This window comes from Anastrepha ludens, chromosome 2, assembly GCF_028408465.1.
Source record: "Anastrepha ludens isolate Willacy chromosome 2, idAnaLude1.1, whole genome shotgun sequence".
In the NCBI taxonomy this organism is placed as follows: Eukaryota; Metazoa; Arthropoda; class Insecta; order Diptera; family Tephritidae; genus Anastrepha; species Anastrepha ludens.
Window position 1 is genome coordinate 50,367,815 of NC_071498.1, and position 22,734 is coordinate 50,390,548.

The window sequence follows — 22,734 nt, forward strand, 5'->3', positions numbered from 1 at the left end:
CCTCTTATTAGATAACCCTACCATATATATCATATATATTTCTTCCTGCGTTTTTTTTTTTTGTTTTTTTGGAGTACAATCTATTGTCTTGTCATCTGTCCAATACTCTAGTAAGTGCGTATCTAAAGCGTCTGTCTGATTATTTGTTTGCCTACAGCAGTTCATCTCCGGTGGTATGATGTGGCTGTTGTCGCGGTAGAACTTTCCTTTCCAATCAATTTTAATGGAGACCGCAAACGCTGTTACTGCGTCAAATTTTATGTTGGAAGAATACATCTCCTGCATAATTCCGATTTCAGTCGTCGGGTATTCTAAAACCTTCGCTAGCAATGCCCGATCTCCGCTGAAGCGAATGCAGTCAAATACCGCATGCTTCGCGCTCTGTATTGTACTCGTATTAGAGCAGATGGGGCAGTAGGGGTTGTCTGTAAGCTGAAAGCGATGTAGTATTCCAGAAAACAGCCTTGACCTGTGACTAATTAGGTAATAACCAGTGTCTCTATGTCTTCTATGCACCCACTTTCCCAGGTTCGGAATAAATCTGTACATGAACCAAAGCCTTTTGGTAGACGCTTTCTATCTTCTTTGCTACTCGGTTATAAACGAACCATATCGGCGTAGCGTAGTTGATTATCTAGTCAACTATTTTTCGAAAAAAATCTAATCAGTGCTCTATTAACAATTGACTACTGCAACGTGCTGTTTGAAACTTACTCTTGTGTCAATCATTACTCCCAGATACCTAATAGGCTCTTAGAACAGTATTTCGTGACCACCCACAACTTATCAGAACCGCTTTTGTTTTCCGTACTGCTAACTCCAGTCTCGCATTTGTAAGCCACCGCTGAACTCTCGAAGCTGCATTGCTACATTTTGCTTCCAAATCATCGCGTCGTTGGACTACCACCACAATATCCTGATCTTTGCGGAACTCCTCCAGAGAGTTCAAATGATTTTGAATTTAAAATACGATTACTAAAACAGCTTCTGATGATCGCAATAGGTACTACGGTAACTTCTGGTTTTCTAATGCCGACAATATGTTGGGCCATTTCACCATGTGGAAGGAATTTTTACATTTAAGGGGGGAAGCTGGTCTAGAATTTTGAAAAAATCGAAAAATTTTTTTTTGTCTTAAAAGGTGCTTTAGGGTCTTAGAAATAATATACCAAATGAGGGATGCCAGCAAAAATGTCTAAATGCCCAAATTTTTCATTCGACATCAGTGCCTCGCAGGTATGCCCCGAACGCTACTTACAACTTTAAACGCGTTTTTCTCGAAATCACTTTTTTTAAACTGGCCGAAGACATAACTCGAACAAATCTTTACCGATTCTTACGAAATTTTGACAATACATTCGAAATACCTTTCTCCGGAGACGTACGTAGGATTTTTTATTTATATTAGATAGTTTTTTTTTAATCAACAATTTTATGTCGTTCTTTATAGTGAAAATTGTAACTTTTTGTTCAAACGTGCACCATTTCGCGAAAAAACAAAATATCGAAAAAATCCTACGTACGCCTCTTTCTGTTGTTATATAGAAACTAAAAAAATTTTATTTTTTGATCCAGGACAAAAATTAAGGAGTTTACGTCTTCGGCAATGGACCCACTAGAAAAAAAGGCGCCTTAGGAGAACTGCTGGACAGCGGCCATTTTGAAATTAATTCAGACGAAAAATTTTGTATTTGTACCATGAAAGCTATATTATTAAACCTATTTCACAGATTTTCGATTGATTCCTTTGTTGAGTCAAAATAAATTCATAAAATATGCCCATTTTTTGCGCTCTAGACCAGCTTCCCCCCTTAAGGTAATGACTGCACAGTATTTCATGGGACGTGTCCCGCTGATAGCTTCCTGGCCTGTGTGTGTCACTCCATGAACTGCTGCCTTGGCTCGCCGGAAGCTGTACTGCTTATCAAATAGTCGACTGAGGCCCTCTAGGTACGCCTGAAGGCGATCACATATGATACGTTCAAACATTTTTCCTATCGCATTCAACATCTCAGTCTGGGTGCTGATTTTTGGTTGCTTGGTACACGCAACAGAACCAAGCGATGCAGCTTCCATTGCAACGTGAATGTTGCCTCCATCAGACATGTCCTATAAAGGCCCGCAAAAATGTTGAAACTGATAGCACGTCTGCTACTGTATTCATGTCATATCTTTCATGTCTAGCGGAGGAAAAAGCGCCAGTACTACCTGTCTCGTACTACCTGAGCTGTGGACATGTAGGCTACTGCGCTCTGAGCACTTGAACCTTTTGCATTACTGCCTTGTACGCCAAAGGTCGGCTCTGCACCGTCTCGCATTTAATTAAAGCAGCAGCCATTGACGTAAGCACTTTATCTAAGTGTTACACTTTCTGTTGGTTTCAAATGAACGTTTTCATCGAGTTAAGCATTCATATTTTTACAGTTCTGGACACTATAAGCAGTTCAGGCTGTGTGAATTTTGATTTTTACTGTGATGGTTACTACACCTTTTTGCAGACCCTCTAATGCGGAACTGAATATATATTAAAGACAATTTTTATAGATATTTCGACCCCTTTCAAACTCATCTAATAAACATTTTTTAAGTCTCCCAGGCATATTCCCAACAAGTCACCAAAATCTCTTTATCTCGTAATCAGATTTTCACATTAGGGGCCTTCATACCGAGCTCGTTGCCTTGTTACTGGCTAGTTTCGCGACTTGGCAATTCTTCTTCTACTATTAATAAAGAGGTCGCGGTATTTAAATTTACTAACCCGTTCAATCATCATGTAATTACTTGTCAGTGTGAGATTATTGTAGGCATTCCTACGACTGACTGATATGAATTTTTTCGATTTTTCACCGTCACCATTTTTATTTCTCAGGAAAGCGAAAAAAACACTTTGGCCCCAGTACAATATGCGGCGCACTCAGAACGTCCTTTGGACTCCTCGACATTCAATTTCCAAACTCGAAGCTGTGTTTACCGGTCACTGAACTATCGGCACACATGCGGAAAAGTTAGCGTTACGATTTAACCCCCATTGCAGAAGCTGTGGGGACCTTTCAGAGAAGGAGACTTTTGAGCGCTTCGTCTGTAAGCGTCGGGGCTTGGCAGCTAGACGATTAAGGTCACTGGGTGCTCCTTTCATCGACAGGCTGGGGCAGTGCACCAACCTAAATCCCATCAATCTTCTCCATTATATCAACAGTTCTGGCTGGCTGTAGATATCCGCCGCTTGGAGGTCTCATAATGTTATTAAAATGGCGCTTTAGTGATACTTGAAAAGTGCCGTACTGGCACTTCAACATTTCTTCTACCTACCTACCTACCGTCAATAAAAATATGTATGGCTTGATTCCAATATAAGTTTTATACCACCTGTATATCTTTATCTCCAAGATTTGATGACCTCAGAATGTTGAAGAGCGTTTTATGCTGCACATTATCAAAAGCCTTTCGTAGTCAGTAAAATAGAGAAAAACGTGTTTTTGCACGTCCATGCAATTTTCTGCTAGCACAAGAACAAAATAATGCCTCTCTTATACCCATGCCATTACTGAAGCCAAACTTTGTTAATGTCCCATTACTTCTTTACAATTTTTATATACCATATTCTACCATCCCTTTCAGAAATAGTTTTTGCGAATGACTCATACGAATTTTAAGGCTCTATTCATTGCAGCGTTTCGCATGATTCTTTTCTGGAAGAATAATAATAATTTCACTTAAGCGTGTTCTGCGGGTCTGTGTTATAAACAAGATTGAAGAGTTACACTAGAAGTTGAATGTTGTCATCATCAGTTAGTTTTAAGATTTTAGCTGTTACTTCATCCGGTGCTGTCGCTTTTATTTTTTTATGCTGTAGAGAGCAAATATATTTCATTTTCACTTATCGGTATTCTAGGTAATGTTCGCTCGGTCTGCTGTAGTCAATCAAATGGTAAAATAACAACCAACTATTGATAACTGGCATTTGATGGTCAAACTCGAAGTTCAAGTTTGAAATATCAAGAATGGGGTCAAAAATTAGAGAAGTCAAAATGTTTAATGTTTCCTTCCAGTGGATGAAACGAAGCTAATTTGCAAATGAGTCAGCTAGTGTACATCCCCAAACTACCCGAAATAAATCAAAAAGTTCGTTCCCAACAAAACACATTTGCCTAACTTCGAACTAACTAACCACCAAGGTAAAGAAATTGGTGTGAGTACCCCTATTATCTGGAATAATATGTACTTATATAAGCAAAACGTGTACTAGAGGCAGCATAAAGCACCTCAAAAATTATTTTGAATATAATATTTGCCATACATTTGACAAATGCTGCTGGCTTTGATATTATTTTCCTTGATTTTTTTTTTCAAATTATTGACGGTGCATTCAGGTTTATCACAAATTGTCAAATGGTCAAGTTTTTGTTCGCCTTTTTTTTGTTTTCTTCTTTCTTATCTACTTTTCATTTGACGGCAATATTTTCAAAGTTTTCAGTTAATTAAATGAAAATTTCCACCCACCAGTGCATGTGAGTGATGATTTAAAGCATTTCAAATGGAGTGAGAAAATAAAGTTTGGCTGAAATTTGCATTCATGACAATAAATTGTGAGAGCAGTTAATTGAATATATAACTGACTTGGGCAGAGGTTGACAGAAATTTAACGAAGTAGATGTATTTAGGAACTTGAAAACAAAAAAATAATTGGCGCGTACACTTCTGCTAGGTGTTTGGCCGAGCTCCTCCTCACATTTCTGATGTGCGTCTTGATGTTGTTCCTCAAAGGGAGGGAAATAGCCAATCTTTAAGCCAAAAACTGAACAGCAGATATTTTTTAAGAAAGGCTTTTTCATTGCAGAAATACACTCGGAAGTTTGCCATTGCCTACCGATAGGCGATCGCTATTTGCAAAAACGTTTTCTATTATTTGATGTTCATGCACAGAGATTCAAAACCTTCGCACTGAATGGTAGTCACGCACCAACCGATTCGGCTTCGGCGGCCGCCATGGTGGACTGAGAAATTGTAAATATCCAAAAAATGTTACCTTTGCCAAGATATATGCCAGGTACAAATGATGAAAGATTGGCAATTATTAACTTTTCAACATCACAAGTCTTAATTGTAACCCAATTTGCAATACAAAAATTCAAATTATTAATTGCCAAACTCAACGAGAAAGCGAAACATCGTGATAACGAAATGGGAAAACGAAGTGGTATTAAAATCAAATGGAGGAAAAACAAAGCAACGCATTTTCAATGAATATCACTTTCTTTAGAAAATTATACTCATTATTTTGTAAAACCAGAACCCAAAGTAAGAGACTGAGTTGGAGTGAGGTGTGCGAAGTCGCTGTTCTCGATGAGTGAGCGGAGAAGCTTCGTGGGCTTCGGAAAAACCCAATTACAATTGACCTCCAAAAAATACGTTCCGGCTTATATAATTAAGGAAATTTTATTGATTGGAAAAAACTTATTAAAATTTTATTTACCTTCTTCTACAACGACTTTCGAATTGCATTTTGTTCCGTTGCTGTCTCCTTAAACTTTTATAAACTGCAAGTTAGCCCTCTTTTATTTCTTAACAAAATTCAGCTGCAATCAAAACTCGATAGCATTAGCTGAAAAAGTTCAATACATATTTTATATGAGAGTCGTTTGAAAAGTCTGTGCAAAGTCACTTCCGGCGCCTATCGAGGCTAAGTTATAGCATCTCTTGGAAGAGCACACACCAAGTTTCTGCCACATCGGTATATTTTTTGTGTTTGACATTCATTTGAATCGAGGAAGTCGAGTGAGCTTCTTTTTCCATCATGAGCACGCACCAGCTCGCGCCACGGAAATAACGGAAATAGGGTTGTAACTCAAATAGAGTTCACAGCAGCTCTATCCTCCAGACTAGGCTTCTTCGGATCCCTCGAATTACTATTTGTTCTCTTATTCGAAGAAATTGCTGGCAGAAAAATATTTCAATCAAACGAGGAGGTGATAACCGAAACTAATTGCTATTTTCCAGACATGGATAAATCTTATGGTGTATAAGTTTGTGTATAAGGAGACTGTCCTGAAAAACAAATAAGTACTTTTTATTTTTGCACGGACTTTTCAAACGCACTTCAATTGAGCGTATCACAGAAATGCTTTGAAAATGAGCTGCCGCTGCGAATATGACTACATTAGTATTATGGAATTCGATAAAGCATTATCACCGGACTCAAATATGTTATTATTTAGCTTAGCAAATAAAAATTTGGAGCAAAATGTTGAAAAACTCAAGCGACTCGAAACGAGATGATGCAGATAACCGAAATTTGGCTTGGGGAAATCACCTAATTTGTTTTTAATTTCAGGCTCTTAAAATAAGTGTCCTAGACAAAAATGTATTTACTTCCGGGGTGTAGCATTAAAATCGGGACTTACCCTGCAAAGCCTTTTTTCATATTTACCCTTAGTGACATAATTAAAGTACGGGAACTTATTGAAAAGTTTTGACAATTTATTTGTTTCTCATTCACTTGTTCTTTATTTAATTTAATAATTTGGAATATTCGTCCCCTTAGTATAACAATAACCTATGTGCTCATAGGCTATTATTTTTTGATTGAATTTTTGGATTCTCCATCGTCGATTTTATATGTGGTCAAAATTTTGTCAAATTCTAGTTCCACAAAGTGGGTCAAAACGTCAGTCAAAAAATATAGTATAAATATGTATTAAATTATTTTCCTAAAAAATCATGTAAACGCGTATACGCTATTTTTATATAAACTAAATTTTCTGTTTATTCAATAGAATAGTAATGTACACTCACATATTCTATTTAAACTTTTAGGAAAAAAATCAATTTTGCCATGACACAAACACCTCGTATAATGATATACGTTGTTGTTCAACAAATATTTTCAATTTGTTCATTTGTATAAATCTTATAGGCCGTTATATTCTCAGAACAATTAACATGTGTTTTAAAATTACAAAAAACAAAAGTATCCTATGCAATGCTTACGTTGTTTTATCATGCATGTAAATGCAATAGAAATTATTTGTGCAATTTAGGATTTGAGTTCGTTGTTGAAATTCGCTCATTCATAATCATTTAGTAGTTCATTCGTTCCCAATCATTAATTTAATCATGGATTTGTCAAGCTCTGGTGAGTATCTGCTATCTTAAATTGCAGGTAAGAATATTTAGGTATACTATTTGTCAACAGAATTTGCGACGGAATCAACCGGAGCCCTATGTGTGAAACTTGCTCCAAACTCTGTTGGATTATCTGTGGAAGCAGTGGATTCAAATATATCGGAAAATGACGAAGAGGATGGAGAAGAGTTTTCAGCAGAATCGTCAGATTATTATATTCCAGAAACGGATGAAGAGGAGGATAATCTCGAGCGAAAAATTGAAAAATCTTCACAAATTTTACATTAACTCACAAATATAAAAAAGAACTACCAATTTCTGACACAAAATTGAAGGATCTCAAAAATTGATGCAAAAAAAATGTAATTCCTCCCGGAACTAGATGAACCAGACAGATTCGAAGAAGAGGACGAAGACGACAATAAATAAAGATCATGCTAATAATTTACGATCTTACTGTAATTAAAACATAATTTTATAGTAATAAAAATTCATATTAAATTTACTTACTATGCTGGTGTATTTCTTGAATAAAATAGTGTATACCATACAAAATAAAATAACGTATCAGAAACTTAATAGAAAACATTAAAAAATAAAATAGCCTATCTGATGTATTTGTAGTTTACACCTCTTTTTTGTTCACTAAAAGGATGATTATAATAATAAAAATTGGTCAGTTAATAAAATAGACTTATTTTTATACAGTCTTAAAAGAAAAACGTCGAAAATAATAAATATTTACAGACATAACGAGATTTGAGTGAGGGCTACTTTCGACAAAAAGTTTGAAATTCATTTTCTCAAAACATCAAACAATTTACAGACTACTTTAATACTAAGGGGGCGTATTGTCCATTCTCCTACAAAAAAAACACAAAAATTCTAATTTCAAACTTTATAAGAATTTGAAAAAAATTCAGAAAAATTTTACCAAAATTGTGAACCCTTTATTTAGAATTTTTAGAAAAATCTCGGGTATACAGTTTTATAGCTCATTGTATTTTGATGCAATAAGGAACAAGTTTCAAATAGCCAAAAAATCGCGTTAATTTTCCTATTTTTTTGCTGACAGCATTGAATATTTTGCCTCATATAAAAGAAAAAAAAAATCGAGCAATTGTTAAATGGAGAAAAGGCACAAGACCAACAACAAAAAAAATGGTTAAATACCTTCCCTCTTTCATATATCCTATGCCAATTTTTATTATTTCAAATAGTGCTAGAAGCTTTTTTCTGCCAGCTCTTTTGAAACACTAGCAGTTTCCATTTCGTAGAACATTTTATGAAGATCTGTTATTTGACGTATAGTCGAATCAATGGTGCCTCCTCTATGAATTCTGAATTCGCATTTCAATTCACAGCTTTTGAGTTCAGCGATACCTTTATCGTGATAGCTCTGATTATCTTACTTCCACCAATTTTTTTGGCAGTATTCTCACACAGTAATTTTGTTAAATTCAAGTAACTTTTCTTCTTTTCATAACTCTCCTGTACTGCGATGAGCAGACTGGCAATCATAATAATTCAGAAAACTAAAATGCCGTAACCGCCTCAGATTACAAATTGCCATACAATTGCGGTGCCACACAGTGATTTCGCAGCCGCTGGAGCATAAAAACTCGTTAGCCAGGAGCAACGCAAAATAAAATACACTTACAGTATGGCGCAAAATCTAAGCAGCCTTTCAGCAGCAGTCATTTGTTTATATATTAACATATTAACTATTATTTCAGTTAGAGGTTTAATTTCTTCCCTCAAGCTAAGAAGTCAGTAGTGTTAGGTGAGCAGGTAAGAACGATAAGAAAATATGATAAATGCAGTTGTTTTATTTGCAACTGTGAGATGTATAGGACTATTGCCGGTAGCAGTGTCTCCTCTCTCATTTCGACAGAACAAAGATCCAATGAGTCTGCGAATATTCAAAGCACATTTGTCACTCATAAGACTTTTCTAGATAACAAAGCGAAGCGAATAGATGTGGTAGTGAACGAAGATAAGATGTAGTATTTTTTGTCAGCAAATAAGTATTCGTCGCACTCGCTTAATGATACCAAAGTCACTGTTGACAGCTACAATTTTCAGGTTTTAAGTTACTTCGTTTATCTAGAAACCGATAATAATGTCAGACTTGAAATTCAATGAAGAATCTCTCTTGCTAACAAATGTTGTCATGGACTTAGTAGGCAATTGAAGGAGTGTCCTTTTTCGGCGAAAATTACTAATATTTTATAAGTGAAATATTTTGCGAAAGATTTTTGAACATTTGCACCTTGGCTACGGGAAGTAACGCAGGCGATAGGAGTTTTACGGCGGCATAGATATCGAATAAGGATCCAGTGGATCCGCTGGCTAGCTCATATTATCAGAATGGATAAAACGAGCTGGCTCTGAAAGTATACGATGCGGTAACAACGAGTAGTAAGAGGGGAAGAGAAGATCAGAAAGATCAAGTGGAGAAGATCTTGGGTTCATTTGATGTGTCGCACCAGCACCGGTTAGCATATGAAAGAAACGGCTGGCGCGCTTTTCTAAACTCGGTCAAATCGCTTAAGTGGTTATCGGGTCAATCATTCCAGGAATAAACAGATGCACAAACAAAAAATATTAAACAGGTTGAAAATTCTTTGCAGGTACATATATTACAATCTTATCAATTTCAAAAATAAAGAGCAGTCATGTAACTATTAAGAATATAAAAAATGTAATCACCGAGGCTATTCTTATACTATGAAAAGTATGCCAATTTATATGTTTACAACTTGAAGCATAAGACAAAAGTCGAAATTCCTCGATGTGCCCTTTAACTTTTCGTTGCATGTTAAATTTTTAAATGAAAATATTATAATTATGTACCTATTAAATAATAAGCCCCTTAATGAAATTAATAGAGGTTTCACTAGTTCATCTTATTTTCGCTCTTCCAAAATCTCTATTTTTATCTAAGCTGGAAGCAAATTAGGTAGATAACTAATGAAATGGTTGAAGTATCAATTTGGCCCTTCCCAAGTATCACTGAAGCGAGATCTTCAACAAGCAGATATCTACAACCAGCCAGAGCTCTTGATGTAATGAAGAAGATTAATGGAATTTAGATGGGCGCACAGCCTTAGGCTGTCGAAGAAAATAACACCTAATGACCTTTATCGTCTAACTGCCAAACCTGGTCGTTTACATAGAAACTTCTCAACAGTTTCCTTCTCTGAAAGGTCCCTATAGCTTCTGTAATGGTCCCGTAGCTTTTGTGCGTGTGAGCCGAGCGTTCAATGACCAGCAAACACAGTTCCGAGTTTGGAAATTGAATAGCGTGGACTCCCCAGGACTGTCTGCGTCTTGCGTGTATTGTACTGGAGCCAAAGGGTTTCCGAAATAGCACACGAAGAAATGGAGATCCGATAGTGCTGCGCTCTTCTGATAAATAAGTTTCGTAACTCCCTTTTAACAACAGTCAGGGGGACACCGATGACTGGGTAGAAGGTCTCTGAGACCAATTCGGTCTCCTTCCTGGCAAGCTCATCAGCAATTTCATTATCCTAGAACCCAGTTAAGGGAAATGTTACCTGCATACCTAAGAGATTTGATCTACTCGTTACAGGAGTAGACTAATTTGGATCTTTACCATGACGTTGTCAGAGCCTTGATCGTAGCTTGGCTATCGGAAAAAATGTTAGTATATCTCTCGCTCCCACGTTTCTTGCATGCTTGCAGAACCGCAAAAATGTCTGCCTGAAAAACAAAGAAGTATTCGGCAATTTTAAGAAAATAGATACATTTGTTGATTTAGATTCCATTTTGGAACCATCAGTGAGGGCAGAGATACCAGTTTCGGGGCAGATTTTTCTATCGTTCCAATCCTACCTACTTGGAAAGATTGCCCTGCTACGACCCTCAAACTCCAGTTTGCGGATAGAGAGATCTGTCCGAAATGCAGATAAATTCGATCTGAACTTCCCCTAAAAATGCTCCCATTTCCTGTGAGAGATTGCCTTCAGAGGCCAACCTCTTTTAACCTTACATCACTTTGAGTAGCGAGGGAAATGATGTAAAAATCGATGGGAAGTAAGTGCAAAAGGACATTTAGAGCGGAGCTGGGGACAAGCACTACAACCTCTGGTGATGCAAAGGCATGCAATTTTTTGCATCCTCCCTAGTTTTCGGATATTATAGCCCTTCCGATGAGCGTCTATATGTTAAAATTGGGAAAACCACTAAGCTGTACATCCACAGAATGACCTGTAGCTTGAGTCTTCGTTTTTTGGCGAACAAGGTTTGCAGCAGTAGAATGCTGTGCTGACCTTTTTTATTATATTTTCCATGTGTAGCTTCCAATCGAGTTTGGAGTAAGATAGGTTACTTCCAATGAAAGCGGATGACCGTGGTTGTTTAATTTAGGAATCAAAGTAAAGTATTTTTAAGTCTTATCTTGAAGTCATTTTGCTAGTGGGACAACTGTTAAGATTTTTAACCATAGACTCAGTGAATGAAATGAAATAAAAATTTTAATTCCGTCTGAAGATCTACTGAATATCTAGCACTTTTTACCACAAAAAATATGAGTATCTTCAAATTATTCACATAAAACTGAAATTTAGTGTATTTTCACTACTCGGCAGTCTCCTGGGGAATGGATCAAAGCTAATTTTTCTGAAATTTTGGGTTGTGTATGGAAAAGTAATATCGCAGAGTTCCTAAGTTTATGATTTTAAGCGTATTTATACTAATTAGAATTCTTGTGATTACACGAAAAGATGTTTCTGAGCGTTTTCACGTACAAAGAATTTGAACCCACATTTGATTTTACTAGCACGAATGCTTGTAGGCGCTTTGGTTTAAAAACATTAGAAGATCATAAAATGATATCGAACGGACGATACATTCACTTTTCGTTAGTCTGATAAAAATTGTGTTATATACAACCCAGACTATGCAGAAAAAAAATTTCAACCAGTCACCAGAAAAAGAACGCAAAAAGGTTTTGTAAAGTCAATAAACAAAACAAATGACAAAGGAGTTTATATACTACACTGGGAAGCACCAGTTTCTACAATAAACGGCCGAGTAAATTTGTTAAGGGGTTAGGGGTAGTCAGAGGCCCGAAAAAATGATGATTTTCACGAATTTTTTTTTGCTACTTAATTAATTAATTTAACAAAAATAAAAACATAGCATAAAAACCTCATGTTTTAACTTGACTTCACCAAAATTTCAAAAAAAAAAATTAATAATTGCAAAAGTTATCGCTGTTTGTGTGAAGCCCGTTTCTCCAGAAGTCCCTTGCGGTGAACATCACAAGTCCTTGCAGATTCATCTAAAACCAATCGGATGAGAAAAATTATTTTTATTGATATATAATCTCGAGCCGGATCGAAGCTTTTTTTTTTTTCAAAATGAACAAAATGGCGGCCTCAGGAAATATTTTTCAGATTTTCGGGAAAAAACCAACAGTTAATTGTTAAAAAAAAATCGAAATTTTTGAAAAAACAAAAAATCCTTCGATCAGGCACAAGTTTTTTATGTTTTTCAAAAGCTGTATAAATTTTATTGAAATCTACGTAGCGGTTTTTAAGTTACAGTGTTCACCAGTTTGAAAAACATAGTTTTGAGAAAAACGCATTTAAAGTTTTGCTATCGGCTCCGGAGCGGCCGAGCGCCCTTTGTTAATTGTTGAATAACTTGAAAAGTATTTGTCGGATTCACTTCAAATTTTTACACAATATTTTTAAAACATTATACTTTAAGAAAATGCAAAAAAAAAAATCGATTTTTTGAAAATTCTGACTACCCCTAACCCCTTAACGTGCTCACTTACACGCGTCTCTTAAACGCACGTTCAATTAAATATGATTTTTTCTGCTATAGAGATATAAGATGAGTGAAGAATGAGAGCTAATTAAGAGATTGAAATCTTATGCGACACTCTGTCGAACGCTTTCGAATATTGTTTGCGACTAGCAAACCCATCCTGAAGGGCAGTGATGCAACACTCAGTGAATAAGTAGTTAAAGTTAGAAACAGTCGATCGCCCACTAACGAAATCTTGAAGCGCATAAATAAAGCTCTTACTCGTAGAAAGTTAACCTTTCTTTAATTAGGCACTCAACTGGGCTAATTAATAAGCTAATAAAGAAATAATTATTCTTTTAGGTTTTTAAATCCATTTAACAGTTGCTTATCTTGTGCGCAGTACTGTACTTGTACGCAGAGGTATATAAATGAAGAGTATATTAACACGAAAAAAAAAAGCATAACAGTGATAACTTAAAACACAAAATCACAAAAAATATATGCAAAAGCCAGCAAAACAGTTTCCTTTAGAATGTGAAATGGCGCAATACCAAATCTGAAGTGAAGGATTAGAGGCCATGAAAAAACACAAAGCGGCAAAAGGAAGTACGAACAACGCGCTGCATCTACATATAAAGGGTGTTTTTTTAGAGGTTAGGTTTTCAAGTTGGCACTACTTTTTTCGTAGATGGTCTTTCTGACAGCTGTCACTTGATTTATGCTCAGTTTGGTTTGCCATTTCATAATGAATAGACTTACACCTGAACAACATTTGCAAATCGTGCAAATTTATTACGAAAATAATGGTTCTGTTCGCGCGACGCATCACAAGAAAATTTTGTTCAGCGATGAAGCTCACTTTTGGTTGAATGGGTATGTCAATAAGCAAAATTGTCGCATTTGGAGTGAACATAACCCACAAGCCATTGCTGAGACGCCGTTACATCCTCAAAAAGTCACTGTTTGGTGTGCTCTATGGGCAGAGGGAATCATTGGTCCATATTTCTTTCAAAATGAAGCCAGCCATAATGTTACAGTCAATGGAGAGCGCTATAGAGCCATGATTAATGACTTTTTCGTGCCTGAATTGGACGATGTTGATGTGGATGACCTTTGGTTCCAACAAGACGGCGCTACATGCCATACAGCCAACGCAACAATCGATTTATTGAAGGAAACTTTTGGTGAGCGTATTATCTCGCGCCGTGGACCTGTGGCGTGGCCTCCAAGATCGTGCGATATAACACCGCTGGACTATTTCTTGTGGGGCTATGTGAAGTCGTTTGTCTACGCAGATAAGTCCGAGACGATTGACGTCTTGGAAGAGCATATTCGGCGCGTTATTGCTGACATACGGCCCCAATTGCTTCAAAAAGTGGTCGAAAATTGGGCCTCTCGGCTGGAATTTATTCGAGCCAGCCGCAGCGGCCACTTGCCCGAAATCATTTTGAAAACATAATGGCAAACCCTTATCTTTATAATAAAGCTAAATTCTTGACCATAACATTAAATTATATACGTTTTATTTCATCTTGAAAACCTAACCTCTAAAAAAACACCCTTTACAAGCGGAGTTTTTTTACTGTCCGCGCTTTCATAATTTTAGAAACTCTTAAGACTTTTACGACGCACCAGCTTAAATATACAAGCAAACATATATGTATATGTATATATATTTGTATAAAGTATATACGCAACACATAAATATTTTTAGTACTTGTATACTTTACAGGCTGCTTTTGAAATTAAGTCAGTCATAAAATCGGCTAAATGTGTCATTTAATCCCTACGCAGTGTATCAGCTTTCATTACAAAATCGTTTCTGTGGGCGAAATAAGTATAGTTTATAAAAATAAATATTTCATTTTCACAATCTCCACTTCTTTTCAGCCATTTCCTTCTACCTCCACAATTCTTAAGTTCATATATTTATTGTAACACTCTCTTCTTCTTCGCTTTTTCTCAACTTTTATGCACACACACACAACCGCAGACCTAAGTGGCTTCATTAAATTGCTCGAACATCCGAAATATACAACTGTGGTGAAAATCTTAAATGCCGGGATTAATCTTGCTGACGACGAAATGCCACCGAGCGGCGAAACAGCAGCATCACCAGCTGAAGCAGCAGCAACGGTAGCTGCGAAAAGTCAACGGCAATCACATCAACAGCAGCGACAATCTGTAGCAATAACGCAGATTAATAATGCAACAGTGGCTTTCACGGAGGCTGGCGAAATGAAAAAGTCATCAACATCAAGTAATGCGCCACTAGTCGCATACTGTCACTTGACCGAACAGCTGTCACGAGACTTTAATAAAACCGTATTCGCTTGGCCGTGTCCGCGCATGAGGGTGAGTAAAATAAGGTCATAATTATTCTGTATACAAGCAGGTACACCTATACATGTATACAAATACATACACATCAGCTAGGTGTTTGTGTATGCGAGACATTTCTGTGCAATGCAATATGAGCAAGCAGCTGAAGAGGTCATTAATAATTTATTTTTTTAATGGAGGAATAATTCCATAGAAGGCGTAAATAATTCGATTTTCTCACTAAGAAAAAGTGCTAACGACAGTTGGAAGCTTGCAGATATGTATTTAAATAAATTATCGTAACTAAAACAAATATTAAAGGTAGACATCAGGGTTGGGCATAGTGCACTAAATAATTAATGCAATAAGCGGATAGTTCAAACACTGAAAAACTGAAGACTTAGTGATAATGAAAACCTTATTTTAAATGACCACTAAAAAATTAGTGTTAGTGCAATTTAGTGTCAGTGAAAAGTGCCCAAATGGCATACAGTGGGAAATGCGTGTTACAAATATTTTCCATGCTACGAATTGAAAGTAGTTTAAGAGTTAATACAGGGTGATTAAATAAGACCGCATATTTTCTTTTATAAAGAAAACAAAAGAAATTGTGAAAAATATTAATTTGGTTTTAATTTTTTTTGTCTATGGCATTTATAATTAAAACCCAATATCCGTTAAATGCTCGACACGACTTTCCTACAAATTTTCTATGACTTGTTGACATATTATAAACTGTATATAGTTTAGCACTGAAATCATCTCAGGCTTATTGACATGAACCGTACCTTTCACATAGACCCAGGGAAAGACGTGCAATGGTGTTAAATCGCAAGGCTTCGGCGACTGTTTCACTTTTTTTTTGGTAAGATAATGCGTTTTAAAAGCTCCGCTTGCATTAGAGCCATTTTTTTTTTTGTTGTTGTTATGGTGCCTTCGCACTTACAGCGACCGTCGTGTACTGCGTCGTGTGGTGTGGCCACTAAAACGATCCCTCTTCTGGGGAGACATCCTTCCCTGAACTGCTTTCTATATTACTTCGGGAGGGCCCAGAACGGCATCTATAAAAGACCAATTCTATTCACCCACGTCTGGGTCCACCATATTTGTAGCCAGCAGTCATGCTATAGGCTCGTCTTCTTGTGTCTCTATCTTTGCGGCTTCACTTTATTGCACTGTGTCGAGGTCAATCTTTGTGTTTTTTTTTTTTGGCGCATTAGGGCCACTATTTCATGCGCTGTGCGGCGAGTGACGTCGTTCTGTTGAAACCACATATTGTCCAAGTCCATGTATCTAATTCGGGGTATACAAATTGTGTTCATGTAACGATAACGTTCCTCATTTACAGCGTTCACTATAAAAGCGTTATTAACAACATCAGTTTTGAAGAAGTTCGATTCCATAACTCCACTAGACCAAAACCCATATTACATAGTGTCGCCCTGTTGGCGCATAGTTTTTCCTGAAGGCATGCAAAAATCTGCATCAATTTTAAATCACTTTGCAGCAAATATCAGGTATTTTGGCTTTTCTTTCTGAATGTTCCCATGTGCGGTGTACCGGTTATTATTTTAAAATATGTAGTTCGAAGTTATATTTAAGTGGCATTCTTTGTCTGCCAGTTACCCCCTACTCTTTAAAAAGGAGTTGTCAAACAGAGTTTTGACGTGGCCCTGAGTTTAGAGTTTTATCTTCACTTTTTTATGAATTTTTAATAGCAAAGTAGCACAAATTCAAATTCATAGTGGCGGCTTGAATATGGTTAGCCATATATGAATTTATGCCATTGAGAAAATGTTGGTTTTTCATATAAAGAAGACTTTGGATGACAAAAAAAATTATATTGTTTAGTGATGGACCAAAGTAACATTTGACCATATCAGATACCAGGCCATGAGGGATAATGCAAATAAAATTTATGTGACATAGGACGTATAAATAGGACACATAACAATTATATGACATAAAACGTAGAACAGGTTGATATTTATTTTAGTGATGAAGTATCTGCTTATTCGTTTCTGTCTTCGTTTTTGCAGTTCTGAATGTGGAATTTTCAGCATATCTTCGTTTGTATGTGTTAGTAGTCTGTGAATATGCTTTGTGCTGCATTTTCGAATGAAAAAATTTTATTTGAGGTCCCTGTGTGTATCATCATGGGTTATGTACCAGCCTGCGTTTGTGATAGTCCTTAGGATTTTTGATTGTAGTCGTTGCACTATTTTAAGGGTTGATTTGCTTTCTGTTCCCCATAGTTCGTTGCCATATTTCCAGATCGTAGTTATAAGAGTTTTGTGGATTAACAATTTATTACCAAGTGAAAGTCGTAGCCGTTTCGTAGTAGCCAGTAGAGTAGTCTGGCGCAAAAGTAACCTTGCGATGTTTTTTGGCTGTGATTAAAAAAAAATTAAAAACTTTGATTCTTCTCGAGGGGCAATTTTTATTTGGTCTTTTAATTTTTTTTACATCAAGTCGAGAATAAAATGTCATGTAAATGGCCGCCGCCACAGTTGATTGCCATTTGAGCCCTTTTTATGGCATTTTCCATCACTTTGGCCAAAATTTCCGGCGATAGGTCCTCACATTCTTGACGGATATTGTCTTTAAGAGCTGCGAGAGTCTGAGCCTTGTTGACATAAGCCCGCGACTTCAAAAAGCCCCACAAAAAGAAGTCCGGAGCGGTCAAATCAGGCGATCTTGCTGGCCAGTTCAAATCGCCAAAACGGGAGATTAGGCGCCCGGGAAATGCATCCTTCAGCATATCGGTTCTGGCACGTGCAGTATGTGCCGTTGCATCGTTCTATTGGAACCTCATGTTTTCCAATCCCAATTCATTAAGTTGCGGCAAAAAGAACTCGTTGATCATTAGCTCTGTAGCGCTCACCATTCACAGTAACCGTTTGGCCCGCGACGTCTTCGAAGAAAAAAGGTCCGATGACTCTCCAGCGAAAAAAGCACACCATACAGTGACTTTGAGCGGGTATAATGGCTCTTCGTGGGTTACACGCGGATTTTCAGTGCCCCAGAAGTGTAAATTTTGCTTATTTACGTACCCGCTAAGATGGAAATGGGCCTCATCACTAATGATTATTTTTGATGAAAAATCATCTTCCTCTTGGTGGTGATTAAGGATGGCTTGAGCGTATGTTAGACGCGATTGGCGGTCAGCAGCTAACAGCTGATGCACCGTCTGAACTTTGTACGGAAACATCTTCAAATCTTGTACCAAAATTCGGTGTAAAGACCGTCGAATGATACCCATTTGCGTGGCACGTCGTCTGGTCGATGTCGACGGCGCTTCCATGACATCCTCGGCTACAGCAGCAATATTCTCTGCAGAACCTCGTGTTGCGCCAGTCTATTCGAGTCGAGCGGCTAAACGTCGCAGTGTTTCACCAGTAGGCGTTGGACGGCGAGGAAATCTGCGACGAAATTCACGACTATTGGTCAAATAAATAGTCAGCAATATTCCGCGTTCTGGAGCAGTGTAGCATAACATTGTTTATTAAAGTGTATTTCGCATGTGTTTACTACACAAATGTCAAAACAGAACTGACATTAGGGGTCAATCACAAAATTTATAGCATATTCTGATAGGAGGATTACTTTAGCGCCACCTGTTATATAATTGGCGCATACACTCTTTTTGGGTGTTTGGCCGAGCTCCTCCTCCTATTTGTGGGGTGCGTCTTGATGTTGTTCCACAAATGGAGGGACCTATAGTTTCAAGCCGACTCCGAACGGCAAATATTTTTTATGAGGAGCTTTTTCATGGCAGAAATACACTCGGAGGTTTGCCATTGCCTGCCGAGGGGCGACCGCTATTAGAAAAATGATTTTCTTAATTTTGGTGTTTCACCGAGATTCGAACCAACGTTCTCTCTGTGAATTCCAAATGCTAATCATGCAGCAACCCATTCGGCCGCGGCGGCCGCCTGTATCAATTACTATGCCTAAATATTTGGCTTTTGTATCATATTTACTGACTTTATTATTTGTCAGAGAGGATTAACGATTTTATGTCCGGAATTGGTTGGTATTGATGTGGACAACGTCTATTTTCAACAAGACGGCGCTACGGTGCCACGCAAGTAACGAAGCCATTGATCTTTTAGGGGAAAAGTTTCCGCACCGTGTTATCTCTCGGAGAGGTGATTGACCACCGAGATCTTGTGATTTAACGCCTTGTGACTTTTTTCTTGGGAGCCACGTGAAAGAGAATGTCTACGCCAACAGCCCAGGGTCGATTCAAGAACTCATAGATGGAATTCGTGACATAGGGCAGCCAGTTTGCAGTTCGGTTTTGGAAAATTTCATGGAAAGGATATTGTCCTGTAGGCGTGGCTGCGGTGGTAATTTGTCTGATGCTATTTTCTATTATTATCATCATACCTTCCTCTTTATAATGAGATAAACATCCGATCATTTATATTAAAAAATAGCATTTTTCTTAGAATATCAAAATAACGCCTCTTATTAAATAACCCTTTATATACACCTAATGAAAATTTAACAACTCAGCTATTTCCTCTTTCGAGGAAAAGAAAGTTTATTGGTTCAGCATTACAACTTTCTCTAGACGATGCACTCGTTGAGCGTTAGCGAAATCCATATAAGAACAGAAACCATTTACGAAAAGTAGAATGTGAATTTGTGTAGTTATAATTTTAAGTTATAAAAAAATCTTTCCAAAATATTGGCATTGATACAAATAAGAAACATTTTAATCACCTTTAGCTACTTGTACTTGCGGGTACATACATAGCCATGCTTGTACATATTATATATACCGAATAAAAACCCTACTGTTGTAACTCTTCCTCCCACCAAGACTCTCGAAAACTCATTACCTGAATTCTTTCATCAGACAAGTTATGCGTTACTTGAAAATAGTTGTCCTTAACAGCGCGAAATTCTCACTCAGGGACGAAAGAGCTAATGCCCTTACAGAAAACTACTTTAGAAAATCCTTCATCTCTTAAATATGTTCCTTCAATCAGATCCCACTAGCGTACATTTTACAATTTCTTATCCATTCTTTAATACGAGCCTTGAGTAAAATTTATTAACAAAAATCTTTACCACTTTAATACGAGTTAAAATTTTAGTTTTTGTTTTCACATATCATTCAAGTTTCCCATTCAAAATTGCCCACAAATTGTACTTGAATGCCTCGTGTACTTGTTCGTGAACTTGTGAGTACTTATGCGGATGTATGTATGTTTGTTATATAAGTACATAGGTATCTATTTAGGTTTTGCATGCATGCTTTTGTGTTTGTGTTAGTTGCACTTGTCGTGTTATTTGTATGACTCGAGTGCTTTACATAAGCACACTTGCAGTCAAAGTGAGTGGACGAGTAGCGAATGCAAAAAGTGAGTAAAATGGGTGGGTATACAAAGTATGCACTGTATGGAGGCCTATAAAGGGTTGAGATTTATATGAATATGTATGTATGTATGTATGTATGTACGTATGTAGTGAAAAGAGAATTTTGCATGGAAATTGCGAGTTAATAATTTAAGCAGAGAGCTGGTATAAATGTATGATTAGCAGATGAAATTGTACAATATAGTAAAAATACGAAAAGTGCGCTCCAGATCAACATTCTATTATAGAAAGGTATGGCATAGTTTTGAAAGAAAAATTTCAAGCATTTGTTTGATTATAATTAAAATTCTGTTATGGGTATTTTTTGTACTTTCCTGCAACAAAGAGGCAAACAATACAACTGTTGAGGAATAAGAAGATTGACATTTTCCACAAAAAAGTAGCTCATTACTTTTTACATTAGACTGCTGAGAACTTCATTTATCTAAAATATTATATATGAAGAAAATGCGCCACATCGTCAAGGAACAAATACAAAAAATTAAGAATTTTTTGTTGACCTCAAACTTGCACTTTATTGTACTAAAATTTAAAAAGCTATAAAACTGCATACCAAAAATTTTTCTAAAAATACTAATTAAAAACCGCGGAATCGAAACGAAAAGTCTAAAAATTAGATTTTACAAGAAAATCAGCACTACTTTGTGCAGAAATAATGCGCATTAAAACAACGACAACAACAACAAAAAAATAGTCAAAACTTTTCAAAATGCTTATGTGCCATTTTGTGTCACGGTAAGAACCAAAAATTTGCATTTCGTCTTTTCGGTCGAGTACCCAATAAAGGGTGTAAGCACCAATTATATAATATATATTAATAAGTACCCTATGATCAAAAAGTACCGGGAAGGTGATGTTGACTGTTTTCTTCGATCGATTGCCAAGGCGTAGTGCACCATAAGTACTTTCCATCGGGCCAGTCAGCCAATAAAGAATATTATTTATCCGTTTTGAAGCGTTTGAGAGATGCTGTACGTCGCCGCAAACGGCCGGGAAAACAATTCTTAGATATTTCATGATGATAACGCGCCATCGCACCGAGCCCAAATTGTGCTGGATTATTTGACCCAACACCAATCCAATTTACCATCGTGCAAGCACGGCATTCACCTGATATGGCGACTTTTTTTTGTTTCCCAAGTTCCACTTCGTGGAAGGAGATTTCAGTTCTTGTTTCAAAGTTTGAATCGAACATCAATTTACGGATATCAGGTCCGACGAAAATCCCTTCTTTTAATTTAGCTTCTGATAAATGGGGAAATTTCCCACGCAAATAGTTAAAACAATTGCCATCTTTACGCAAAGCTTTAACAAATTGCTTCATAAGGCCCAACTTTATGTGCAGTGGTGGTAGAAAAATCTTCTTGGGGTCAACTAAAGTTTCATGTACCTATAATGTTTTTTGTGCCAGGTCTCAAAGTTTCCCTTAAGGGTCATTGCTTTTTAGACCAATGTTGATCCCTTGCTCTGCTGTCCCATTCACATATAAAACATGGAAATTTTGTGAATCCTTTTTGTTGACCGAGGAGCAAAGAGACAACTTTTAAATCTTCACATAGCATCCAATCATGAGCTGTATAGTTAATTTTCTTTAAAACAATATTCAGATTTATGTAAGTTTCCTTCATATGAATTGAATGTGCCACAGGCACTGAAGCATAAGTATTTCCGTTATTTAATAACACACCTTTCAAGCTTGTTTTTGATGAGTCAATAAAAAATCTCCAATCTTCTTTTTTGCATTCAATGCCAAATTCATTCATTAGACCGTTAATATCATGGCAGTAAACCAGATCCTCGTCCTGCCTAAAAAATTTAGTGAATTGTTCATCTCTTCTTCTATAATGTCAAATATATATTCCAATAAATGTTTTTCTTTTAGTCTAAAACCAAGCAACTCTGTTTTTTCCTTAGTCAAACCCAAATCTCTCACTAAATCATTTAACTCTGTTTGTGCAAATAACCGTGGTTTTAAATTGTCCGGAGTACATTGGAAATTATCATCAGTCGATTGACTTTGACTAAATTCGAAACTAGACTGTAAAACATCATCAATATCCTCAGGTGACGCAGGGACAGGAAAGCTCGGGCCATGTTCTACCGGCTGATCAACTG

The 22,734-nt window shown here is 36.8% G+C and overlaps 1 pseudogene; it reads left to right on the plus strand.

The window, feature by feature from the left end:
• The window catches only part of LOC128861636 (mRNA export factor GLE1-like), a 141,031-nt pseudogene that overhangs the window by 19,803 nt on the left and 98,494 nt on the right, over window positions 1–22,734 (plus strand).